The following is a 10,564-nucleotide window of genomic DNA, read 5'->3' on the forward strand; positions in this document are numbered from 1 at the left end:
AGAGAGAGAGAGAGAGAGAGAGAGAGAGAGAGAGAGAGAGAGAGAGTTTGGCAGTCTTTGTCCGTACAAAAGATTATAATTTGGAGGTGATAGTGGATTAATTTTGACCCCGTGGTTTTTTTCTGTTGAGGGTTTTCCATGTTAAATCTTGTGTGGTTTTATTTGCTGTATTTGGTGGTTTTTCGGGGTTTTTTCGAGATCTAAAAATCCCTACAAAATCTTCCCCGACATGTCTTTTGAAGTAAAACCACACAACACGTTTTTTCTTTTTTGGAAGTACTACCGCATAACTCTTTTGAATAATTAAATCTCTCCTTGTGTTTTTATTGATCTCTTATTGGCGATTATTTGGTGTGCAATAATTTAATCTCAGTTTCGTTTACCTTCGCTTAATACATGATAATATCTTCCCTAGGATCTAGTAAAATAAGGATAATCCTGCTAAAATTCAGTAGCTTCACTTCTACCCCCCACCTACCTAGCTACAATAACACCTACCTTTAGTAGTAATCACCTAATCCTAATAGTATTTACCTACCCCTAAACTAATGTTATAAATAACCCCCTAAGTGTTTGTTTGAAATCATTCCAATAGCAGAGAGAGAAAGAGAAAGAGAAGGGAGAGAGAGTATTTATATTTGAGAGTATAATGTTTTTGTAGCACTAAAAAATTAATAGCAAAATATTTCTTGGTGTCCACCACTCTTCTCACCTCTACAAGTGGTATCAAAGTCTGGCTTAGGGTACGTGTGTATCTGCTTATCATATGCTCTGTGGCTTCCACCAAAGGAGGATCCTCCACATTAGAAAATAAATTAGATTATCATTTACCCTTTAAAGGTAATGAGTACTATTTATGAGTACGGTATTATTTATAAGTACAGTATTCACAAATACAATTATTGTTCACATGAAATAGTAGAAGCTGCAGCTCATGATAGAAGCAAGACAATCAAGGACCTACTCTCTCCTACGATGATCCTATGTGGATTCTTGAAGGCTGAAGTTTGTGTTCAGTCCGAGACTGTGAAGTTGGTTGGTTAAGGACCTGACTTGTGTGGAGATATTAAAGCAAACCACGTCACGATGGCGGATCTAACAAATACGACTACTACACTCAAGAAACTTAACAATAACAACTATAACTACTGAGAGAAGTGTATAAAGTCCTATTTACAAGGACAATACCTCTGGGAGGTCATCAGGGGGTGTTAAAACTACAGCACCTCGGGAAGCTGGCGGAGCACTAAGAAAGTAGAACTTCAAAGCCAGCAAAGCTATGTACATGCTGAAGATGACAGTAGTAGAAGATCTCGTAGACTATATGCAAGATGTGTGACGCCCCTGGTTTTACACAAGACTATAGTCCAAGGTGAACCCAATGATGTCAAACCTTTCATGTACCCACACTGTGCAATAATAGTAATATCTTTCTAGTAGAATTAATAATAAACAAGTGTAGGTACAAAGCAGATAAGGTAAAGATAATAGTAATATGGACATGATAAAGTAAATGAGAGAATCCAATAACAATATAATCATGTCCCAACTGAATAAAATGAACTACAACTGATAGACTTAAACAAAAATGATAAATCTCTAATACAAGAGTTAACTGAATAAAGTACTAAGGCACTCAGCCTTTACAAAATAAAATAAAACTCTAAATGTCTAAAAATAAATAATAACTATTGTGGAGCACTAATGACTACTAATAATATAAGATGGTGAGCTAAATTGCCTCTCCATCAACCTGCGACTCTCCGGACGCCTGGCTCGCTGCCTGAAAAGAGGGAAACTAATGAGCATCAAAGCGCTAGCGAGATTACCTTCACCACCACCAGTGGGAGGGGATATATATATATATATATAATCCTCTATCCTGAACTAAGCGAAAATTGATATTTAGATATCCACAACACGAGAATGGGTGCGTCGAACGAAATAATCCAAACAAGAAAACCCTCATGTATATACCTCGTATCTTAAATTGTAAATTGCCAAATACCAACTCCAAATCCTAAGAATAAAACAATAAATAAAAGACAATACCATATTAAACCTCATCCAATGCCAAACATGTCAAACATCTCACACTACCCTCGAGTAGGTAGTGCAATTACAGAAATAAACATCTGATACAAACTTCTCGTATAGAAATGTCGTGCATAAGATCCTCAGACTCATACCCTACTCTCGATAGCTAACATGGGGGCATGAATGCAATCTAACTAAAACTCTATTTGAAACAATGATGCTTTTGTAAGGCACTCACAATATCCTGTGGCATCACCACTTACTCAATCGCTTTGCGGAAATAAACATATCACCTTATTCCGAAAAATAATGATGCACAACAGAGTGTAGTCTTCTACTCTCAAATTGCAGCATACCAACTAAACACTCTGAGTACAGTCCCCCACAGTCTCATTCCGAAGTGCCAACTAACCAACTCAAGCATCCACAATCATGAAATGCAATATATGTGTCACTATCTATAACATGACAAATCAAAATATAGAGTTATGCACATCCAAATGCTTGTACGTACTCAAACTATATTGCGTGTACCTTTGTATACGATGCACATATCTCGATGTGCGACTCCTACTTCTTATTCTCGATCAAACGTGTATGAAGAATCAACATGTGCAAAACCACCTCTATCGGTCGAACAAAGCACCCTCTCGGTCGACCAGCCTATCGTGCAAATCATGCACACAAATAGACAAGGATCGGTTGACCGATGCCCTTGGTCCAGTCGACCGATCAGAGAAAATTCCTAACAATCAGGTGGCCTATAAGTCGACTGATGCCCTTGGTTGGTCGACCAATTAACACAAAATCAAATTTTTATTTCTAGAGACATCTAGATATTTAACTAAATTCGTCAAAAATCAAACTTTTTCAATAAAAATCACATGTTAAACTTAAATCAACATATTTAAGGTTAATTCTATTGCATGAAATCACAATTTACAAATTTGAGAATTTAAATTAAAACCCTAACATGTTCATAAGTGTCATGTGTGTAAGATTATCATGAAAGCAACTAATCTTGATAAAAAATCCTATTAAATCATGTTCAAAACTTTAAATCAACATCTGAAAATTTGTTTTATATCTTTTTAAATCAAAAATATTAGATATTTATATCATACGGTTCAAAAAGAAGTGGTTTTTATACATAAACTGGGTTTATAAATCCGACCAAACCAAGTAAAAGCATTTTACAATGGGGGATGGGTTTGAAGGAGATGAAACTCACCTCGACATGTGTTGTAATCCCCAACAATGCAAGAAAACAGATCCTCCTTTGTCGAGCACTGACGATCTCGCCCTCTTCTCGGTATTTCCTTCTCAAAGCTCTCCAAAATCACCAAAATATAATCTAAGGTTTTGAGGGGAGAGGGTGGCTACTAGGGTTCAGAAAATATGATGAACAGATAAATTTTTGTGAAATATACATATATATATGGAGGCAAACCTGAATTAAAACCAAAAGACCCGAAACCAAATCAAACTGGGAAACTGCCTTGAGTACCCATCGGTCGACTGATGGCTTGCCATCAGTCGACTGATAAGCTCCTATCAATCGATCGATTGCAAGTATTAGTCAACTGACCAGAGGCTTTTCTAGCCTAGAGGTTTGGCATGTGTGTGCATGTTTTCACTTTTTTACTCACATATATACACTTAATTTATCTGAAACTAATTACTAATGTACTCATTCATCCATAAATGATATGTATCAATATAAAAAAATTATCACTATTTATCATAATATTTTCAAATTTATAGGGTTTTACAAGATGTTAAAACTCTAAAGGAGACATAGGATACGCTTGTGATACTCTTCTCGAAAAAGAACGATGCTCGACTTTAACTCCTGGAGAATCAATTGATGACCTTGCAATAGAAGGATTTGACAATCAGTCAGTACTCAAGCAAGTAAAATCACTCTGTTCAGGTATTGCTCAACTAGATCTAGATTCTAAAGCATCTGATGCAAGGATGCGAAGAATAATCATCCACGGTTTGAGATTGGAATATCACAGACTCATTTTTGCTACACACGGGTAGCCAACTCAACCAACATTATTAGAGTTGGAGAGTTTGCTCGCTACACAGGAAACCCTAACCAAATAAATGGCAAGCGTTTCAATAAAAAGTGAAGATGAAGCACTCTTCAGCAGTAAGGAGAGAGGCAAACCGAGAGGCGTGAGGAAAGAGGAGTATGGAAAAGATGGTTCAAGGAGGCAGCCAAGACGGCCATACATCAACAAAACACAACAGCGTGGGGAGCAAGGTGATCGTCAAGTAAGGAGACCTGACAATAGTTGCTACAACTGTGGAAAGAAAGGATACTTTGCCAGAGATTGCTGCTACAAGAGAAGACCTGCAGAGGGCAATGCTACAAAATCACACAGATGTCAATATGATGAAGAAGAATAAGATACCCAAGCATCCGTAGCCATTATTAAAGATGTACCAGTCAATGAAGATGAGATTTTTGGTATGGCACTAATCTCATTTGTGGAAGAATCTGAGTCTGCATTTGCAACGGTTTCAGATCGGGAAGAAATCAGTTATAATAAAGATTGGATCGTCGATTCTAACTGTTCCAACCATATGACGGGAGATAAGGAGAAGCTTGTCAACATGAAGGAGTATAAAGACAGCCGAGAAGTTATGATAGCAAATAATTCAAGATTATCGATCATACACATCTGAAAGACTACATCTACGTCACGCTACAACCTAAATCGGATACAACTATAAGATGTATATCATGTACCAAGTATGAAAAAGAACCTTCTATCTATTTTTTAATTAACAGCTTCTAGAAACTATGTACAATTTGGGCCATAAGATATAAAAGTCTTATCGAAACTTAAAGCCACCAGGAGAACATGTCATGGAGAGACGGAAGGTAGAATTTATCTATGTGATGTCGGCGGAATCAACATACATAGATAAAACCAGAAAAAATAAGACGGTTGATCTGTGACATGCTTGGCTTGGCCATGTGAGCTATAACAAACTCAAGATTATGATGGAAAAGTAAATGTTGAAGGTGTTGGACCCTAGAGGGGGGGGAGGTGATTAGGGTCTTAAGGCTAAAAAAGTACAATAAAAAATAAGACAAGCAACAAACCATAAAATAAACAATAGAAGAAATAGAGATAGAATTAGGAATTGTTATCCTTATGACACGCGATGTGTTAACGAGGTTCGGTCCGCTGACCTACGTCCCCACTCCCCACTCTTGAGGAGAAATCCACTACACAACCCGGTTTGGATGCCGGAACTTCTTCTACATAACGATCTCCTCACGATCTCACAACAACACAGTTGATCTCCACTGGATCACACTCCCACACAATTGATCTTCACAAGATCAAGCTCTCTAACAGTAGCAATAGTGTAAAAGCTCTCTCTTTACAAGTCCCTATGGCAAAGAGAAAGATTAAACTGAAGCTGGGATGTGAACTTGAGAAAAACATAGAAAACAGGTTTTGAAAATTTTGGCTCTCGATTAAACTGAAGCTGGGATGTGAACTTGAGAAAAACATAGAAAACAGGTTTTGAAAATTTTGGCTCTCAGTAAAACTGAAACTCTGGTTTTTCAAAAGCTTGGGACGATGAGGAAGAAGGAGTGTATGAGTTTAAATAGAAGAGACAGCTGTTTGAAACCCATACCCTAATCCCCCCAAATCTAAAAACAATCGGCGCTGAGATTGTGTACAATCAGCGCTGAAAACAGTACAAAAGACCGTTTGAAAATAAGCGGCGGTCGATCGTACGATTCCTCACGGTCGACCGTGAGCCAGTTCAGAAACTGAGAAAAAGTCCAGAGACTTCTGCGATCGACCGCAGCGGTCGACCGTAGGAAATCTTGAGCTCACGGTCAACTGCGGCGGTCGACCGTGAAAGGCTCTGCTGCCCACTGACGAATAAACTCAGGCGTGGTCGACCGTGGTGGTCGACCGCAAACTGATACATTCAAAATACTGTTTTTGACTCACTTAAAAATCTATAAAATGTTCATTTGACTTCCAAAAATTGTGAAACTTTGTAAAATATTTTTAACACTAAAAACAAATTGTTTGGAAAAGGAATTTTGCTAATAAGTCCTCATACTTGTGAAAAATAGTATTTTGTGAAAAACGCTCAAAACTATATGTATGAAAACATGTGTGTGATATCCCAATAGCTTCAGATGAAATCTAAACTATTTGCCTATATTTTAGCACTAGAGAGAAAAAATCTAAACTATTTGCCTATATTTTAGCACTAGAGAGAAAATAAAAACTAGCTAATATCCTCACGTAGAATACAATTCTTTGAGTCTTGATATAGCTTGAGTTTGATGAAGCTTCTTATTGCATTTGGTGTTCTTGAATGAACGTTGCTTCATCACTATGCCTCCTCCTCCTTTGAATATCATCGTTGTAGCACATATTCCATCCAATCCTCCATTATTAGTACTAACATGCTTGATATATATAATGACTATATTTTCACTTAACAAGCAATTAGTACCGATAATGATGGTTGTAAAACATCATCAAAACATAAGGGCTAACAGAAGGGTCTTCCACACTTGGAGATTCGAGGAGGAACCATATCCGGAGGTTATCAGTATGGTAGGAAGCATCAATTATCATACCAGGAGTCACAATTTAGAGCAAAGGAATCTTTGGAGCTCGTGCAATCAGATGTATTTGGCCGAGTGAAGAAGAAATCGATAAGTGGCATTTGGTACATGATCACCTTTATTGATGATTACTCAAGATATGTCTGGTGTATTTCCTAAAGGAAAAGCCTTAAGCACTCACCAAATTCAAGCAATTCTAAGAAGAAGTTGAAGGAGAACTCGGCAAAAAGATTCATTGTCTACACACAAACAACAGGGGAGAGTGCACATCAAAGGAGTTCTACGACTATCTAAAGTAGTACAAGATTCCGTGACAGCTAACGTGCCCAAATACTCCGCAGTAGAATGGCGTAGCCGAAAGAAAGAATCATCATCTTGTCGAAATTTACAGAAGCATGCTTCATGCTAAGAACATGCCAGGATGTTTTTGGGCTGAGTGTATGAAGATTACAGTGTATGTGATCAACCGGCTACCACAACTAAAATTAGAGTTCATATCACCATTTTAGAAGGTGTAGAATATCAACCTAACCGTAAACCATTTTAAAGTTTCCGTTGCATATGTTATGTCTTCCTGCCTAATAACCTTCGCAGCAAGTTCGACAAAAAGATTGTAAGGTATATTTTTGTGGGGTATGACAGTGAAAGAAAAAAGTGGAGATGATGTGATCCCACAACCAGACGATACTATACATCAAGGAATGTAGTATTTGATGAAGCCTCATCTTAGTAGACTTCACAAGAAGTTGTTCTACTAGATTCTAAAGATCTGGAGGATCAGCTACAAGAGAAGTTAGGGGAGCATTAATCAGAGAAGACAGAATCAAGCTCTTCAACATTCACAAAGGAGAATAATCTATGAAAAACTAGTGTTTATCTGACAACGCTAGAAGAAGTGCGCCAGAGCCAGATAGAGAGCATCAAATAAGAACTAGTTAAACAACTTCGAAGATCAACGAGACCTAAAAAGCTGAATCCTAAGTATGCTAATGTTGCCATTATAGAAGATGTGAATGAGCCATCTAGCTTCAAGGAAGCATACGAAATTGCTGAGTAGAGACTAGAAATGGAGGAAGAAATTCATGCACTATAGTAGAACCAAACTTGGGAGTTAGTGCCAAAGCCCAAAGATGTCAAACCTATCTCCTGCAAATGGGTTTACAAAGTCAAGACTCGATCGGACGGGTTGATTGAGAGATACAAAGCACGCTTGGTGGTTCAAGCATTTTCTCAACAGTATGGGCTGGATTACGACGAGACATTCAGTCTAGTTGCTAAGATAACAATAGTTTAATTTCTTCTAGCTCTAGCAGCCAGCAAGAGTTGGAAGCTTTGGCATATGGATGTGAAGAATGCATTTCTACACAGTGAGGCGGATCGAGAGATTTACATGGAGCAACCTATCGGATTTGAGAGCAAGGAAAATGAAAGATATGTTTGCAAACTAAAGAAAGCTCTCTACGGACTGAAGCAAGCTCCGAGAGCTTGGTATGACAAGATTGGTGAGTTCTTAATTCAAAGTGGATACTCTCTTTCTCCTGTAGATTCTAGTTTATTTGTCAAACAAACTAACAATAGGCTGGTAATCATGTTGGTCTATGTGGATGACTTTCTCTTAACTGGAGATGATGAAGCGAAAATCCAAAGAATGAGGAAAAATCTCTCAGTCAGGTTTCAAATGAAGGAGCTTGGGGAGCTCAAGAATTTTCTCTGATTGGAGGTCGACCGAATGAAGGATTGACTATTCCTTTGTCAAGGAAAATATGCGAAGTGATGCTGCTTAAGTACAGGATGTTAACCTGCAAGTCAGTCTCAATACCGATGGAGACAAATCTGAGACTATGTGCACATGAAGGAAAAGATTTAGAAGATCCAACCATGTATCAACAACTAGTTTGAAGCTTGATCTATCTAACTATGACAAGACCACATATTTCATTTATGGTTGGTGTCATGAGCCGATACATGCAGAAGCCAAAGAAACCTCACGTAGAAGCAATCCGAAGGATCCTAAGGCACATTAAGAGTACAATTAACTATAATCTCATGTATAAGAAAGGAAAAGAATGCGAGGTCTATGGCTATTGTGATGCTGACTATGCTGGAGATCATGGCACTCGAAGGTCTACTACCGGATATGTATTTTGTCTCGGTTTAGCAGCTATATCTTTGTGTAGAAAAAGACAGTCAACGGTGTCATTGAAAACTACAGAGATAGAGTACAGATCAGCAGTGATGGTAGCTCAGGAAAGTACGTGACTTTTTTTAGTTAATGAGAGATCTACATCAGTCAATAGCCTATTCAGTAGCTTTATATTGTGATATTCAGTCTGCAATACGATTGGTAGATAATCCAGTTTATCATGCTAGGACGAAGCACATCGAAGTACATCATCACTTTCTTCGAGAGAAACTTCTTCAAGAGGAGATGGTAATGAAGCCAATCAGGACAAACGAACAAATAGCTGACATACTCACCAAAGCATTGAGTATTTCAAAGTTTACAGAATTTCGAAGTCAGCTTGGACTCGTGGATAGAGAAGTCGTTGCTGAGAGGAGAGTTAAAATTCAGCAACTTCACATCTAACCCCCCTACCTAGCTATAGTAAAGCCTACCCTCAATAGTAATCACCTAACCCTAATAGTATTTACCTACCCCTAAACCAATATTATAAATAACCCCACAAGTTTGTTTGAAATCATCCCAGTAGCAGAGAGAGAAAGAGAAAAAGAAGAGAGAGAGAGAGAGAGAGAGAGAGAGAGAGAGAGAGAGAGAGAGAGAGAGAGTGTATTTGTATTAAAAAAAAAGAGAGAGAGAGAGAGAGAGAGAGAGAGAGAGAGAGAGAGAGAGAGAGAGTGTATTTGTATTTGAGAGTGTAGTGTGTTTGTACAACTAAAGAAATAATAACAAAATATTTCTTGATGTCCATCATTCCTCTCAACTCTACAAATCCGAAAGCCAAGTTTAGGTGCTAGGAAATCCAAGATCTCATGTCTTAGGCTCATTCTCTATCCAATTAATGCATACTGTACGACTCTATTGTCCAAACCAAATCACGCAAGGAATCAACTTGTAGGCTTGTTTAGCGATCAATATGGTTAGCGTCGAGCATTTTACACCACATTTTTTTGCAATGCAATGACAAATTAAAAGTAATTGCTCTTTCTGCCTCGTGTTTAGAACTCTGCTATATGCAAATATGATTTCATTATCTTGTACATACAAGCCTTTCAATTGGGATTTACTATCTACGGAATACCAAATTGACTATGGGAGGATATTGTGGATTAAGCCCCGGCACACCCCTTTGGTACCCTTTTGTAGATGCAGATTGTCCGATCACTAGAACTACAGTTATATATCTGTCTGTTAAGATCAAGCTTACTTTGCAACTAAGCATCGCGTTCCCTAAACTAATCAATATGACTAATCCAGGTTTTTACTCTTGGATATCACCACGTAGATACATAGCAAACCCTTTATCTCTTATATTTCCTTTTAATGCTACTAATATGAATTTATGCATGTGATGCTGATGACTCTTAAGTTTACGAACTTAGAACTCTTTCAAATAAAGAACTCACTTATATTTCTTCATTTTTCTCTCTTCATATCAAACAAGGATTACAATAGCCCTTTATATAGGCTTCAAAAACGTCTAGGCATACCAATAGTCACAAATTAAACTCCTATTTTAATGTCATAAAGATAAATGTCATATATGAGTAGCTTATCTCTTATTCTATCCATAACCTTATGTTCTTCACCTTTCTAAACTTAATGACTTGCACTTCCTAAACTCACATTCTATCTCTAGCCACTTTTATATTGATATTTCCAACCACCTCACTTCAAATCAATGTCTTTTAAGCCAAGCATGTCTCTTAGCCCTGACATTTTAT

This window comes from Asparagus officinalis, chromosome 1 (assembly GCF_001876935.1).
Source record: "Asparagus officinalis chromosome 1, Aspof.V1, whole genome shotgun sequence".
NCBI classification, from domain to species: Eukaryota; Viridiplantae; Streptophyta; class Magnoliopsida; order Asparagales; family Asparagaceae; genus Asparagus; species Asparagus officinalis.